The sequence below is a fragment of the Podarcis cretensis genome (genome assembly GCF_951804945.1).
Source record: "Podarcis cretensis genome assembly, chromosome: 13".
Classification (NCBI taxonomy): Eukaryota; Metazoa; Chordata; class Lepidosauria; order Squamata; family Lacertidae; genus Podarcis; species Podarcis cretensis.
Window position 1 is genome coordinate 49,741,607 of NC_137182.1, and position 16,129 is coordinate 49,757,735.

The 16,129-nt window shown below is 44.4% G+C and overlaps 1 long non-coding RNA gene and 2 gene segments (V, D, J or C); all 3 read left to right on the forward strand.

The window, feature by feature from the left end:
* LOC307201900 overlaps positions 1-1,304 on the forward strand; it is a 50,681-nt gene extending 49,377 nt beyond the window's left edge. Inside the window, exon 3 of the long non-coding RNA XR_013832778.1 lies at positions 1,291-1,304. This is a non-coding gene — a long non-coding RNA (uncharacterized lncRNA). The remainder of the gene's footprint in view (positions 1-1,290) is intronic.
* A 1,362-nt stretch (positions 1,305-2,666) lies between these two features.
* LOC307201891 (Ig gamma-2C chain C region-like) lies at positions 2,667-7,073 on the forward strand. The segment is given in 4 exons: positions 2,667-3,006; positions 4,613-4,945; positions 5,275-5,598; positions 6,618-7,073.
* A 10-nt stretch (positions 7,074-7,083) lies between these two features.
* On the forward strand, positions 7,084-14,159 carry LOC307201897 (Ig gamma-3 chain C region-like). The segment is given in 3 exons: positions 7,084-7,243; positions 11,773-11,909; positions 13,330-14,159.
* The last annotated feature ends 1,970 nt before the right edge of the window (positions 14,160-16,129 follow it).

Consider the following 16,129-nt stretch of genomic DNA (forward strand, 5'->3'; position numbering starts at 1 on the left):
AATAATGCTGGCCACCATGGCATAAAATCTCCTGGTTTCTTCAGGCTACCATACTGTTAAAGGAAGAGGAGCTGGACAGACTATTTCACCCTGGTCAGCTGGCATCCCTAGCTATGGACTAAGATCAGGGAACATTAGCAGGGCTGTATGAGGAGAACCCAAGAGGCAAGTCCCATTTGAGGACCTTAAAAAAATGCTTATGTTGTGGCAACTACAGGGTGCGGCATGGCCCCAAAGACTATGGAATTCTATGGCTGGATTTTATCTGTTGTGGATTCGTCTCTTCTTGATTTAATCATTTTACTGAGTTGTTGCATGGTTGGTTTTAATTTTGTCTATTTTATAACATATGCTACTGGGAGAATTTTTTTTTTATTACTCATAAGCTGAATAGTTGAACATCCACTTTATCCAGTAGGAGGAAATTATCAGGTCAATGTTTTGTCATTTGTGGAGTAGGTTGGCCCCGTAAACCACCAGCTGCTGATACCCCGTAGAATAGATAATCTTACACACTTAGAAATCCAAACAAGTTGCAATTGGCTGTACAAACTGATTTGGCTTCACCTTCATATTATTACTGCAGGCTAATGACGTTCAAATATTCTCTAATCACAGTTTGCATGCCTTTCCATTTTTTCTTCTTCTGTTGACCACTGCTATTTGATTCTCCCCTTACTCAGTTTCAGTCAAATTTGTATTTGAGGGGGCACTAAGAAGGACACCTGCAACCTACGGCTGGTGCTCAACAAAGAGGAAGTGAGAGAACTCGCACAACTAAAAGGAGGCCTGGATTTTTGAGGTGTGGGCAATGCTAGCAAAAAAACACCACCCGAGAGAGTGAGAAACATGCGCTGACTCAAGATATAAGTCTATCAATGTTCAAGGAAGCTATGACACATTCACACCATACTTTTAAACCACTCTTGCCCCACTGTTTCATGGCTTCCCCTAAAGAAGCCTGGGCACTGCAGTTTGTTAAGGGTGCTGGGAGCCATTAGGTGACCGCTCAGAGAGCTACACTTCCCAGCATTCTTTGGGGGAAGCCATGACTTTTAAGGTGATGTAAGATCACTTTAAGTGGATGGTGTGGGTGTGACTGTGTTCCAAGGCAAGTGCATTCAGGACTGCAGCTATAGATCTTGAGCCAGAATTCAAATCTTGATTTCTTCATCCCACTGGTTTCGGTTAGATGAAAGGAGCTTAAATCTAACGAATTGGTCTCAGGTGGGTGGCAAGTCAGCCACCAAAGAGAAGTGATTGTTTCCTTGGTTCAAGAGTAACACCAAGGCAAAAAAAAAAAAGGGGGTAGCTCCACAGTTAATGCTTTTCCCACTGTGGCAGGAAATCTGCAAGCTGCTGAAGTTTTTCTCACCAAGCAGAAGTCCAACAGCCATCTTGGCCTAAGGCTCCACACCTCCTAGTGGACAGGGAGACCTTGTGCTCACAGGGGTGGTGAACGTATGTCTGAGTGGTAAAACATAGCATAAGCTCCTTCATTTAAAGACAACAAAAACCCTGCATTATCTTTAAATAGCACTCTTTTAAACTAGTGAACAGGGGGAAGGTGGGGAGCTTCATGCTCAGGTGACAAATGTGCCCCTCCAAGCCCCTCTGTCTGCCTTTTACAACTGTCCCCAGACCTACCCTATACCATTTCTTGAATGTTTTTTAGCCTGGTTGGAATATGAATTGTGATCATGGCTTTTGCCTACTTGGATGGGGAAATGGGGAGATGTGTGCATTTAAATCCTCTGACTTTTCTACAGGTAGAATGTACCAAGGTAAGAACTGCATCTGTTGCTCTGCTCACCTGTGTTGCTTTTGCCTTTGGATCTGCCTGTCAGTGGCACGAAGCCCAAGAAAGTTGGTTGCAGCAGAATGTGGCACTCAGGCTACCATGGCTTCCCACCTTTTCCTGCCAACTTCCAGTTTCCTTTAGGCATAGGCCAGATGCAGGGACAGCAAGGCCAAAACTACACCCTTTCTTCTGATTGCTTTTACCAAACCACACACACGTTCCCACATTCCTTCCCCTTGGCCATGAATGGGTGTTGCCTTCTCATGGCTGTAAGAATAGCTCACAGCTCTCTCTCTCTCTTTTAATCAATGTAGAATGCAAAATGCAAATGTCTCCTGCATGTTTAGATAACTGACAAACTTAAGGCCAAAAAGTTGAAATTAATTATTCACTGAATAACAGCGCAATTGCAGCTGAATGGCATAAGTCAAGTATTAGGAAAACTCAGAGAGAAACGGTCTGTCAGTGGGTGTTAAAACAGGGCTGCGTGTATTCTGCAAAGAATTCAGAATCCTAAGCTTATTTTAAAAGAACATTTATAGCTGAGAAAATCAGCTTGAAAGTGATACATCAGCACAACATATATCTCCTTGTCCCTTCCTCTAACAAATAGCAGAGATCAATCCTGCAGCATTCTTAAATCCAGCCAGGACTGGAAATGGTTGACAACGGCAGAACTCTCCATGAACTTGGGCACGCCCGAGAATCTTTCAGGACAATGCTCTACCTCAAATGAAACGATGAGATCCAGTAACCCACACTCAGCTGATGGAATCATAGAAAAGTAGAATTGGAAGGGACACCCAAGGGGCATCTATTCCAACCCCCTGTATTACAGGAACACACAAGCATCCACATGGCTGGACAGCGTATACTCAACATGTCTTTCTCTTTCATTGCAGCAAGTGCCACAGCCCCGACGGTCTTCCCATTGCCTCCCTATAGCCAAGACTCCTCTACCGCCTCCCTGGTCTCCATAGGTTGTCTGGTCTCTGGCTACTTTCCTGAACCAGTCACAGTGCAATGGAATTCAGGAGCCATCTCCAGCGGCATCCGAACCTTCCCTGCACTATTGGATTCATCCAGGGGCCTCTACACTCTCACCAGCCAGCTCACCATCCCAACCAGCACCTGGGAATCGGAGAAGCTTGAATGCAAAGTCACCCATGCAGCTACCAGCTCTGAAATCACCAAGGAGATTGAGCGTGAGTCTGGCTGCGCCATCGTTATCTGCTTTCTTTTTGACCCTCAAATGGACACTCAATATGGTGAAAGAAAGGAAAGCGAAATACTTTGGTGGAGAGAGTTGGGGAATAGATGCAATATTTTTGGGTAGCGCTATTGTCTGGTAAGGGACATGGGTGGCGCTGTGGGTTAAACCACAGAGCCTAGGACTTGCCGATCAGAAGGTCGGTGGTTCAAATCCCCGCAATGGGGTGAGCTCCCGTTGCTCGGTCCCAGCTCCTGCCAACCTAGCAGTTCGAAAGCACCTCAAAGTGCAAGTAGATAAATAGGTACCACTCCAGCGGGAAGGTAAACGGCATTTCCGTGTGCTGCTCTGGTTCGCTAGAAGCGGCTTAGTCATGCTGGCCACATGACCCGGAAGCTGTACGCCGGCTCCCTCTGCCAGTAAAGCGAGATGAGTGCCGCAACCCCAGAGTCGGTCACGACTGGACCTGGTGGTCAGGGGTCCCTTTACCTTTACTTTATTGTCTGGTACCAAGGCACATTAAGCAGGCAGCGCAAGAAATGGTCTCTGCCCAACATGGCTTACAACTGAAATGTGGGGGTTGGGGGACAGAGAGAGAAAGCTTGGAATTGCTCATTCAGTACCAGACGTGGGGTAAGGAAAAGGAGGTTCAGAAGTCAGGGGCAAGTTGGAGAAACACCCAGAGGCAAGTTTTTTGAATACATTTCAAGGTTTGATTGTTGAATTTACAATGATTCGTGGCTATTTATTTTTAAATTCTGTTTTTGCTGCTTTATTCTGGGAACAAAGTTACAAATATTAGGAGTGTACACACAGTGTTTGCTGCCGTGGGCATTCATGACCCCCACCTTTAATATCTTATATGAGTTGTCAAGCTGCAGAAGCAGTGGAGTGAATTAAGAAATGGGGGTGGGGGTGGATATTCCTGAGGCCCAGTCGCTTGTAATGATGGAAGGAATGGCTAGGATTGATCACCCTGTGCTATCCTTTGTGCTGAAGCAGGCAAGGCAAAGCATGATAGCTACAGGGGGGAGGCAAACTTTGAATAGGGATACAAAGTAGGAAAACAGTGCATTTCTGAGTGAGTGTTCAAAACACTGGGATCATGATATCAAAAGGAGGGAAGAATAGTAATAGGAGAACCAAAAGATGTCAATGGCAGACGAACTAGTGGCCACTTACCCTCCAGTCTTCTAACTAAGCGGATTCCTCCATTTGGGTCTCAAGGCTTACGCTGAGTGGTAGACAAGTGGCGTCCTATCAAACCTGTCTGGATTTTGCAAAGCAGTTCTCCAGCCAAGTAGTATGTACAAAAATGCATCAACCAGGGGGGATTGTGCCCCCAAACCAATATATGATATGAATAACGTAAAAATCCATCATATTGAGAGCACTGCTTAGCAAAAATGTTTATGTTATGCAAAATTGCATACAAAGGTTTGTATGTTAGGAGAAATTTGGATTAAAATGCACACGAGTAAGACCTTGTTTTTTAAAATAGTTGCAAACTGATGGGGAGAACTGGGAGAATAAGAAACTAAGAGGAAACTGAAACTGACAATTTCACCCATCCCTACCTCTCATGAATTATACCCTTCCAGGCTCTATTGCACTACCTCCAGTGGCCCCAGAAGTCCGCCTGCTCCATTCCTCCTGCAAACCCAGATCCAGTGATGCCACCATTGAGCTGATGTGTGTGATCTCTAGCTTTTACCCCAAAATGCTGACAGTGGAATGGCTGGTGGGTGGGCAAGCTGGGCTCCTGGCTTCATTCACTGAGCAGCCCAGGAAAGATGCCCACGGGTACACCTTCAGCACCACAAGCACAGTCAACGTCAGCCAAGAAGACTGGCAGGCTGGGAATACCTACTACTGCCAGGTGTTCCACGAAGAAACCCAAACCAAAGTGAAAAGCAAAGCGAAGATATGTGAAGGTAGGAAAGGTTGACTGAGCTGGCACTTGTGTTTCCCTCTGTTTTGGTGGGCATGGACTGGAATGCAAAGGGGAGGAGGACAACTGCTTCCAGATTGTTGAGAATCCTCTCATGCATGTGATAATAATTTCAAAACAGCCTCCTCCCTAATTTGTGTATATATAGCTGCTTTCAATTAAGGCCCATTAATTGACCTTACTGATAGTGTTGTTGTTTTCCATTTCTACACTGCCGCAAGGAGGGTGCTTGTTGAGAGGTGCAGGCAAGCCGCTGAATCAGCAGAGAAGTGGGGGTTGGTTAGAGAACTAACATGAAGTTTGCGTCTCCAGATAATGCTGAATGCCCTTCCAGCGGCATTAATGTGCACATCATACCCCCAACGCCACAAGACCTGTACGTAAACAATGACCCCAAGCTCACTTGTGTGGTGGAGAATCTGGAAAACGCAGATGGGCTGAAAGTCACCTGGTCACGAGCGGATTCTGGACCCGTGAGCCCAGAACTACTGGAAGTGAAAGAAGAACGTAATGGAAGGTTCACTGCTACCAGCTCCCTCCCTGTCACAACATGGCTGCAGGGTGAGAAATTCACCTGCAACGTGGAATATCCCGGCTTGGCTGCTCCCATCACTAAGACCATTGCCAAGACAACAGGTAAGGGGGGAAACAGAGTTGGTCTCCCATCATGGGGCTGGTGTCCTTGTGTTCCAGCAGGAAAGAGAATACTTAAACACACAGCACCACTTGGGTCATCTGCAATTTACACTGCGGACACACTTTGCAATTTCACACAGTCTGGTGGGGGTATTGTGCAGGTTTGCACAATCATTCTACACTTGTCTCTGCTCACAGGTTTTTATAGTGCTTGAAAACACACACCGCTTGGCTCATCTGCAATTCACACTGGAAACACACTTTGCAGTGGCAAAGGAGGTCTGGAAAACCATTCCCCTTTGCTCACAGGTTTTTATGGTACTTGAAAGACCTGCAATGCATTTTTTTTTATTATTAGAAGGCAACTCTTGGACCAAGGGGAGGGAAGGGTGCATCCCCCACAGGGGTCAGTGACTCTCACATAACAATTTTCATTCCCATAAGACTATTGCCATCTCCACTCTATTGATATTGTTTCCCCAGCATTGATTGAACCTAAATGAAAGATTGAGCCGGTTCTGTTGAAAGCAGTTCTTCATGCCCTTTCCCTGATGGCCCGGTTCACACATTGTGGAGCTACCTGGGTATCTGCTGTGCAGAGGTTGCTGCATGAGCATTGCAAGATTTTAAACTATGCTTGCCTTTCGACCCCCCGGCCATGCAGGAACTTGAGCATTCCAATAACTTCTCAGTAAAGGCTGGGATTCTGTGTGCTGCATGATATCCGTATATATATTGGGAAGCAGGGCTGTTGAAATCTTAAATCACTGCTATCTCATGTAGTTCAGATAATATAATTGGCCAGTTAGGGTAATTATTGGGAACATGCTGCTGCTATGAAGTGTGTGTGGACAGTCTGCAATGACCCTGTCTGGAGTACCTATGTTCAAGACAACAAAATCACAGTCTTTCCCTACAAGACCCTCATTCTCAACATTGCATTCACTAATTTGGCTTAATGTTAATAATTGTTGCTTCCTCCGTTTCTCTCACACATTTCGCCCCCTCCTCTCAAAAAGGCACGAGAACCCCTCCCGGAGTGTTCCTCTACCCCCCTCACCACGAGGAAATCAACGCTCAGCCAGCAATGCTGACCCTCACCTGCCTGGTCACAGGATTCACCCCAAAAGAAGTTTCTATCCAGTGGCTGAGGAATCACAATGCCATGCCTGAAGACCATCATGTCAACACGCCAGTCATAAAGGACAACAAGAACGACTCCTACTTTCTATACAGCCACATGAAAATCCCATTCGCTGACTGGAACAACGGAGTTTCACACACCTGCATGGTTATCCACGAAGCCCTCCCCATGAAGTTCACCCAGAGGACCGTGGAGAAAACCCAGGGTAAAAAACGATGACCATCCCTCCTACGGCATTGCAACCACTTCAGTCTCTCCCAGATTTTTTCTCTAGCATTGTTAGATAAACCCTGTGTAAATAATTTCCATGAATAAAAAGAGAACCAACTCAGATATATCCCATGTTGTGGTCATTTGCAGGGGAATCGATGACTGGGGTGGGGTGGGGTGGGTTTTGGAATGCAAGGAGAGAATGGATTAAGGGGGGTCTTCATGATATTGGAAGCAAAATGTATTCGCCATTATCAGAGCTATGCCATGAGGAGCAGGGAGGTTGCAAAGGTCAGTATATGTGTAGTTTTACTGCTCACAACAGGCCCTTGCTATGTCCCAGAAGTGAGAATGATTTGGTCCAAAGACACTCAGTGAGCTTCATCTAGTTAAGTGGTGATTTGAATCTGGGTCACACTCTACCGGACTCAAGTCCAGCATCCTGTCATTTGCTCCACCCTGACTTCCATCTACACTTGTCCACACACAGGAAGCTGCTCTCCTTTTAACGTCTGGTGCTGAAAATAACAAAGAGGCTGTTGTAACATTAAAGAGGAATATTTATGTACCCGCCTCTCCCACAAAGATTCTGTTACAGATCCCCCTCAACCCTATCACCACCATCATACCCCGGCCTCAACTGCCCCATCAGTTCCTGATTGGAATTATTGTTCAAACCATCCAATCATGGCAGAGGCTGCAGTGTTCACTGCAGGCCCAGAAACAGTATTATAACTCAGTGTTCTGTGTATTAGAAGCTGATATATAATATACAGCAGGAAAAGAGGCTGTGAAGGACAGTATAAACAAGCAAAGAAGAAGCAGCAACAGAGCAAGGGGAGCAGAAAATAAAGCAGGCGCAAGATGCTAACAAGGCTCAAGTAGCTCATACAGAGGCGACAGATTTAGATACATTGCGGCATGCGTGGGGAAAACATGAACCCATATATATAAAACAAGGGAGTGAAAATGAAAAGGCTGGGGAATGGCGGACATGATTGTAGAGAAACAAGAGCTAAATGCATTTTTAAACATATACCAATAGTAATGATAATTTTAAATCTGAAACATTCACCCAAAAATATAGCCAAAGCCTCGTCTGCTAATTTTGCCTTCTTGATATGAAAATATACACATAATATGGAGAGATCTGCCCATATTAGAAGATCAGTGAGAAATTATTTCGCATTGCCCTTCCCTTTCTCCATCTTCCCCAAATCAGGAAATATCTTACAAGATGTGGGAAGCTGACTTTTATTGAGCCTCATTTGCCCTCCTTCTCAGCCTAATGCTTGTCACTCTGACAAGCTCTTCGAGCTCCCCTTAAATCTTCTTATAGAAGGAGTTAAGAGACGCTGAGACAAAGGCATAGATCTCATTGCAGTTGTTGGCTGTGATCACTATTTGAAATCCTCTTTTCAGAGGCACTGTGCCTCTGAATGCCAATTGCTGAATAATAATAATAATAATAATAATTTATTATTTATATCCCGCCCATCTGGCTGGGCCTTCCCAGCCACTCTGGGCGGCTTCCATAAAAACCAAAAATACAGTAAAATCACACGTTAAAAACTTCCCTGAACAGGGCTGCCTTAAGATGTCTTCTGAATGTCAGGTAGTTGTTTATCGCTTTGACATCTGCTGGAAGGGCGTTCCACAGGGTGGGCGCCACTACCGAGAAGGCCCTCTGCCTGGTTCCCTGTAGCTTTGCTTCTCGCAATGAGGGAACCGCCAGAAGGCCCTCGGCGCTGGACCTCAGCGTCCGGGCAGAATGATGGGGGTGGAGACGCTCCTTCAGGTATACTGGACCGAGGCCGTTTAGATAAGCTGAAGGTGGAGGGCGAAGGTCTTCATGTGGCACCAGACCGGCCACTGTTGGACTTGCTTAGACAAGATCCTTCATCAAGGATGCGCCTGTTCACATGCTCAGAGCAGACCCATTGGGATTAATGAATATGACTAACTTAGGGCCATTAATTAAAACAGGTCTGCTCTGAGAAGGACTAGTATTGAGTGCAACTGATGCAAAGTACACTCTCTACCTCAGAGCTAGAACCTCAGTCCAACAGCAGGTACAGAGCTTATCTGGATGGAGGTGGAAGCACAGGTGTAGGCAAAGCATCCTGTGGGAAGTTAGCTCAATGGAGAGCAGCAGCAAAGTAGGCATAGGGCCAGAAAATAGTCAGCCATCGTCTGGTGCAACAGACATGCACACTCACCATTGAAACATATACCCACCCTCCCATCAATTCACATTGTCTGGATTGTTGTGTATTTCAGTGAGAGAGCAGAGAATGCACAACACCTGCATTGCCTGAAAAACAGTTAATTTCTGAGGGCCAAACTAAAAGTGATACCATGGGAAGTCGGGCATTGGGTGGGGGGATGACGACTGTGGGGCACAGAAAGAGGTTTCCTCCTTCAAAGACTCCTACCATGGTATCTATAGAAGCTTATGGCAAATTACAACCACAAGGAATGATTACATTCATCAGGACTGCATATAAAATTACCTCCCTTTGCACAAGGGTCCTTAACGAAACTTGGCCCTCAAAGTGGCTATCTACTACTTAAAAACAGAAATATGTCAAATTCAAATAACACATTTAACCTAACATAATGCTTTATCAATGTTGTTTTAAATTGCACAAGCTGCCTTGAGTCCAGGCCTGGGGAAAAGGCATGATATAAATAAATTAATATAATAATAACAATAACAGTAATAGTGATAATAAACCTAGTTTGACTCTAAATATGACTGAGATGGGCGAGCAAATTGAGCCAAGCCTGGATAGATGGGTTCACAGATCAGATGGATGAGGGGCCATGAAAGATTCTCAAAATATTCAGGCCACATGAATAGATTAGTGGTACCTTGGTTGTCGAACAGCTTGGCTCCTGAACAAATCGGCTCCCGAACACTGCAAACCTGGAAATGAGTGTTCCAGTTTGCGAACATTTTTCGGAAGCTGAACGTCTGACGTGGCTTCCATGGCTCCCGATTGACTGCAGAAAGCTCCGACAACCAAGGTGCCACTGTACTTTGTCAGGTGAGGATATGAGAGAGATATGTTAGGGAAGGAGTTTGCATGGTGTGCATGGCAGTGCCCAAAGTTGCAGAGTGGGGATATGTTCTCCAAAGAGATACCCTCATAACTACCCAATCAAACACAAAAAATGATGAGCTGACATTTTGGATGATGATCTTGAAAATCAATGACGGAAGAAAATCAACTGTCCAAGCACACTTGAGCCCAGACATTCCTGCTTGTGTAAGAATTTCCCTGCTGATAACACTGGAAGGATGGAGAAGTGAGCAGGCAGGAGTTCAATAGAATAGATGGAAGAAATCACTGCCACAAGCAAAGGACAGCAATGAATGTACAGTGGAACATTGGTTCTCGAATGGCTTAGTTGACGAACAAATCGGCTTCCAAACACCGAAAACGCAGAAGTAAATGTTCCGGTTTTTGAACATTTTTCGGAAGCCAAACATCTGATGTGGTTGTCGGCTATTGTTTCGGGGCACCTGCACCATTCGAAAGCCACGTCTTGGTTTTAGAATTTTTCGGTAGTCGAACAGACTTCCTGAACGGATTACATTCGAGGTACCACTGTAGATACAAACACAAGCCCTCATGCAAAGAAAATTGCAAATTTATATGCACATTCATATAAATGGCTAGAGCCAACATCAGAGCCAACAAATATTTGACATACTGGCACTTCTTGACAGTTTTTGAAGATGGTGGATCAAAAATTGTGGTACTGGCAACTTAACTCCAGTTTAGTTAACCCAGTATTAGATAAAAGTGTTTCCATCCAGTGAAACAAAGGAAGAGAGTAACAGAAGACATTCCAGAATGTCCTACCTCTCTCATCAGAATTAGAAGAGACCCCTTATTTAAGCAGGAGCAGGTATTAGTCCAGTTATGCTGCCAGGGTGCGGCCTCAGCTCTCTACATATGAAATGAACACATACCAACTTCCTTCCCACGCCTACTCCCTGGTTACTCCTTGCTTCAGTGTTAGCAGGTGGTCTGCTTAGCGTACTGGTTAGCGTTTGGTTTGGTGCTTAGAACTCCAGATTCAAATCCCTCCTCAACCATGAAGCTCACTGTGTGGCCTTTCTAAACCACATTGCACGACAAGTTCATCAGAAACAAGCTGATAAGAATTGGATGAACTGGTCCTTTAGGCAGAGTGCCGGAAAAGGGAGAAGGAGAGAGAGAGAGCTCTCCCAACAGAGTGAAGTTACTCTGTAGGACTAGGCACAAACATTACAACAGGGAGAACAGAGAGGGTTCCCAAAGATCCTACACCAAGCCACTATTGCAAAATTTAGATAATATTAATTGTTATAGAGGCCATAGATGATCTTGCAGGTGTGTATAATGGATTTTGTAGTCTATGTTAGACTGGGAGAAAAAGGAGGAATAATAGTAATAGTAGTAGTACAGAACCCATGATTCAGCATAATTCTATCATTTATATCATTAAGGGCAGGACAAATGGTAGCAGATAGAATCCACTGGGCAGTGTGAATTTTTAAATGGCAACCCATAGCCTGGCTTTAAGTAAGGAATTGTCATAGTGGAATTGCACCGTGACAGAATTCCTACCATGTGGGTTTCCTACATCCCTACCTGCAATTGCAATTACTACAATGACAGGCAAATTTAGGAACAGATGCCTTCAGATTCTTGCAGCATGGGTTGATAGCAAAGCGTAGAAATATGAGTGATGGGTGAAGGAATGGCTGAAGTTATGGGATATTTTATGTTGAACACTATAAATGACGTCTCTTTCTCCCCTCACAGAGACGACTGTGTCAGCAGATGTTGATTATAGTGATGAGAAAAAGGAGGAACTGGACAACTTGTGGGTGACCATCTTTGTTTTCTTCCTTCTCTTCATCCTCAGTGTTTGCTATAGTGCCACCGTGACACTGTTCAAAGTGAGTAGAGGAGAAGCGATACTACATATCGACACTTGCATCTTACATAAACACTGCAGAGTGGGGGGGGAGACAAAATAATAATAAATAAATTGTGGAGTTTGATGGTTAATGGGTTAACCTATGGTATGCCCTGTGCCTGGGAGGGACTTCTGCGGGAAGTCACGCAATTCCTTTGTCTGTGTGTTTTTACTTTTCTCTGAGAGTGAGAGGAGAGAGCAACGGTGTATTCTAACTCTGATGGAGTTTGCTGCTTTGCTTGTAAATAAACACTGTAGAATAGAAGTACAGTGTTTGGACTCTCTTTTCCTTCTTAAACACGAAGGCAACCGCTGCTACTCTGCTACTCTGCCTTAGGTGAAATATTTCCCAGAAGATTGCGCAAAGGGAAAGCAGTGCTTTCTGCGCAGGGAAACGCACTGGACAGGCAGAACTCCCAAGATAAATAATATTTTTTTAATTTATACCCTGCCCTCCCTGGCCTGAACCGGGCTCAGGGCGGCTAACACCAGTAAAATTACAATAAAACATAATAGAGGGGGGAAAGTTAATTAAATTACAGGTTAAAATATGAGTTAAAATACAATTTAAAATGCAGCCTCATTTTTGTAGTAGCCCTTAAATCAAAACCATAAGGGGAGGGAAACATAAGGGTCAGACTGAGTCTAAACCAAAGGCCAGGCGGAAGAGCTCTGTCTTGCAGGCCCTGCGGAAAGATGGCAGGGCCCTGGTCTCTTGTGACAGAGCGTTCCACCAAGTCGGGGCCAATATTGAAAAGGTCCTGGCCCTAGTTGAGACCAATCTAACCACCTTGCGACTTGGCACCTCCAAAGTGTTGTTATTTGTGGACCTTAAGGTCCTCGGTGTGGCATACCAGAAGAGGCGGTCCTAGGATAAGGCTGAAATATTTGTACTGTTTATCGTAAATTAGTGAATGGTTCTGTGGAGGACTTAGCATATACCTTTACACTGTGTCAAACAGTCCATTAAAATCAGAAGAATGGATGAAGAAAAAGATTTGTCTTGTTGGTTGGAAAGACAAGTTGAGGAATCGGAGGATGGGGAAAAGATGACAAGGAAAGATTTTATTATACATTGCTGAAAGGACGTAGTTCTTCATAGTTAAACGATGGAATTTGCTCCCACAAGAGGCAATGTTGGCCATTCAGCTTGGAAAGCTTTAAAAGAGGGTTAGACAAACTAATGGATAAGGTTAAGACCGACTAATACCCACAAGGACAATGTTTTACTTCCATTGTTGAAGGCAGCATGCCTCCTAGAACAACTTGTGAGTATAGCACCTTCAAGTCCCGCTTTGAGGCTTCCAACGGGGGCATCTGATTGGTCACTAATAACAAACAGAACTTGCATATTTTGATTCTTCCGTGCTCTTTATCCCCAACCCCACTCCTTCCCACAGGTAAAATGGCTCTTTTCTAGGATGCTGCAGCTGAAGAAGCAGCCACCAGGCCCTGACTATAAGAATGTGATCCAACGAGTGGCCTAGAAGCATTTTCCTGGGAGCTTGCCCTACACCTTGGGAGGTGCCAAGAAGAAGTCACTGGCTGGAGACAGGACTCCATCTCCAGTATAAACACCTTAAGTTTCTCTGTAACAGCCCAAGTTCTTCCCTGGCAAGTAGATATGAAGCCCTGTCCACTCAGGGATTTGTCGTGTGAGAGGGGCAATTTTGCTAAAGGCTAGAGCACTGCACTCCCTAGATATCTGATTTCCACAGTCAAGGAGAGTAGAACCAGTTCTCCCACCCGACCTGCGATTGTAAAGCATGGAGGCAGACACACAGGCCTTGAGAAAGGTGCTTTGGCATGTCGACTTAGAAGTAAATCCTACTGAATTCAACGGGATGAACTTCTCAGTGTGCATAGGACTTCAGCCTTAGTGTCTTGAGCTACACTGAGTACCTTCAGTCCTTACTTCCACTGCAACCTCCCCATTTCAGAGCTTCAGGCCTCCACTCCACCCCATGTGAAATCCTATGCTGTGCCTGTTCATCCAATGTCCCTGCTTCACTAGCAGGCTTCCAGCCTCAGGAAGCCATGAGAGTCTCTGATCTATTATAGTCAGATCCACTTATGTACAGTAAATAAACATCCTAAAACTCTTTCCATATACTTAAACAAACCAATTTTATGACCCACCTACCACTACTGTGTTTTTCATGAGACCCGCGACTAGCACTGAGGACATTTCTGCTTTTTTCATATACTGTATTGCATGTTTTGTGGTCATAACTATATTTACTAGACAATAATAAAAACACAAATAAAGAAAATCGTCTTCTGAAGGTTTTTGTTGGTTTTTGTTCCTCCTTCACATACTTTCAGGAAGGAATTTCATCCTCTTTTGAAAATTCTGCCTGTTGTCCTTCATTCCCATAAAATCAGTGGCAGAGGAACCTGAAGACTCCAGGTGTCGTTGGACCCGGCAGTAACAGCCAAAATAACAAATGGTCGAGGATGATGGGTTTTGTAGTCCAACAACTTCTGGAGGATCATAGTTTCCTCTGCCAGATTGCATTTCTTAGTGCAGAAAGTATTGATCTGATGTGTAGAGATCTTTCCTATTCTAATTAATTCAGGAGGGTTCTGGAAGCTTCTCTGTGTGAAAGAAGCAAGCAGAAGGTTCATGATGTTTGGGTTATACCTTCAGATAATAATAATAATAATAATAATAATAATAATAATAATAATTTTAAAAAATATATATATCCCGCCCTCCCCGGCCAAAGCCGGGCTCAGTATAGCTGACGATAGCTGGCTTAAACTGGTTCTCTTATCTCTTTCTGTCAGGGTCATGCTGACTGTAAAAATAGACCAGAAGGAGCCTAGGTTTCACTTTCACTTTCTACCTCTTTTTCTCCAAGTACAGTATGGGGTTCTGTTTAGTGTTAAGGCTTAGACTTATTATAAGTTATTGTAAGTTTAAGTCAAGTTTGCTGCAACTGGATTTCTTATGGTCAGTGCCAAGTCTGAATGTATTGGATTTGTGACCATTTCGCTCATTTGCCTTCAGTAGTAGTAAAGCTCTGCTGGATGAAATATTCATCGTCTCTGGTCTATTTTCTGTGAATCCTGCAACGTGTTTAAGGTTTTACTCTGCTAACTATACGTCGGAGTTCTGCTCTGGATCATATTGAGTAGAATTTCAATGACATCCTCACCCTTTACTTACATCTTGGATTTCCTGGACTCCTACACAGAGCCACTTCCATCTGTTCCTTCAAAGGCTTTCTCAAAGCTCACCTATTCCCTAAACCCCTTTGGCCCTTCAGGCTCATCCATGACTCAGAGGAAGCCAGATACTAGAGGAGAGAAAGATGTTTTAAAAAGCCTTCACTGCTCTTGTTTTGTAAATTTATGCCACCTTTACTACTGGGATGAAGCCTTGACAGGCTCCTGTTGTGGTGCAAAAAGAAAACAAACCCATGATTTGTTTCACCTGATGGAACATTTCCAACACACATGAAGCCTGGGATAAACCTTTCTACTTAAAAGGCTTATTGAAAGAAGAAAGCCCTTGGGTGCCCTATCATAATATGTAATGGAAAGAAAGTCCAAAGGGTAGATACGACCTCACAAATGTCCCATTTTTATATCGTATGGAATGAATCTCCAAATAAAATTGTCTCTGCAGGCAGCCCTCACCTGCAGAACACTTGGTGATCATTTGGGACAATGAAAAGGGAGTAAAACTATGATACAGTGGTACCTCGGGTTACATACGCTTCAAGTTACAGACTCCGCTAACCCAGAAATAGTGCTTCAGGTTAAGAACTTTGCTTCAGGATGAGAACAGAAATCATGCTCCGGTGGCGCAGCAGCAGCAGGAGGCCCCATTAGCTAAAGTGGTGCTTCAGGTTAAGAACAGTTTCAGGTTAAGAACGGCCCTCCGGAACGAATTAAGTACTTAACCCGAGGTACCACTGTATTCAGCTTCAGGAAGCAAACTTAGCTTGAGCATTTCTCTGCTATCACTCTTTGCATTTCTCAGTTTCTAGTCCCACCGACACAGTGGTGGGAATCAGTGTCCTTTGAGCCCTCAAAAATGCCCCACAGGAAGATTGTATTCTGCCAAGTGCCAATTAGTTACTACAGTGGTACCTTGGGTTAAGTACTTAATTCGTTCTGGAGGTCCATTCTTAACCTGAAACTGTTCTTAACCTGTGGTACCACTTTAGCTAATGGGGCCTCCTGCTGCCG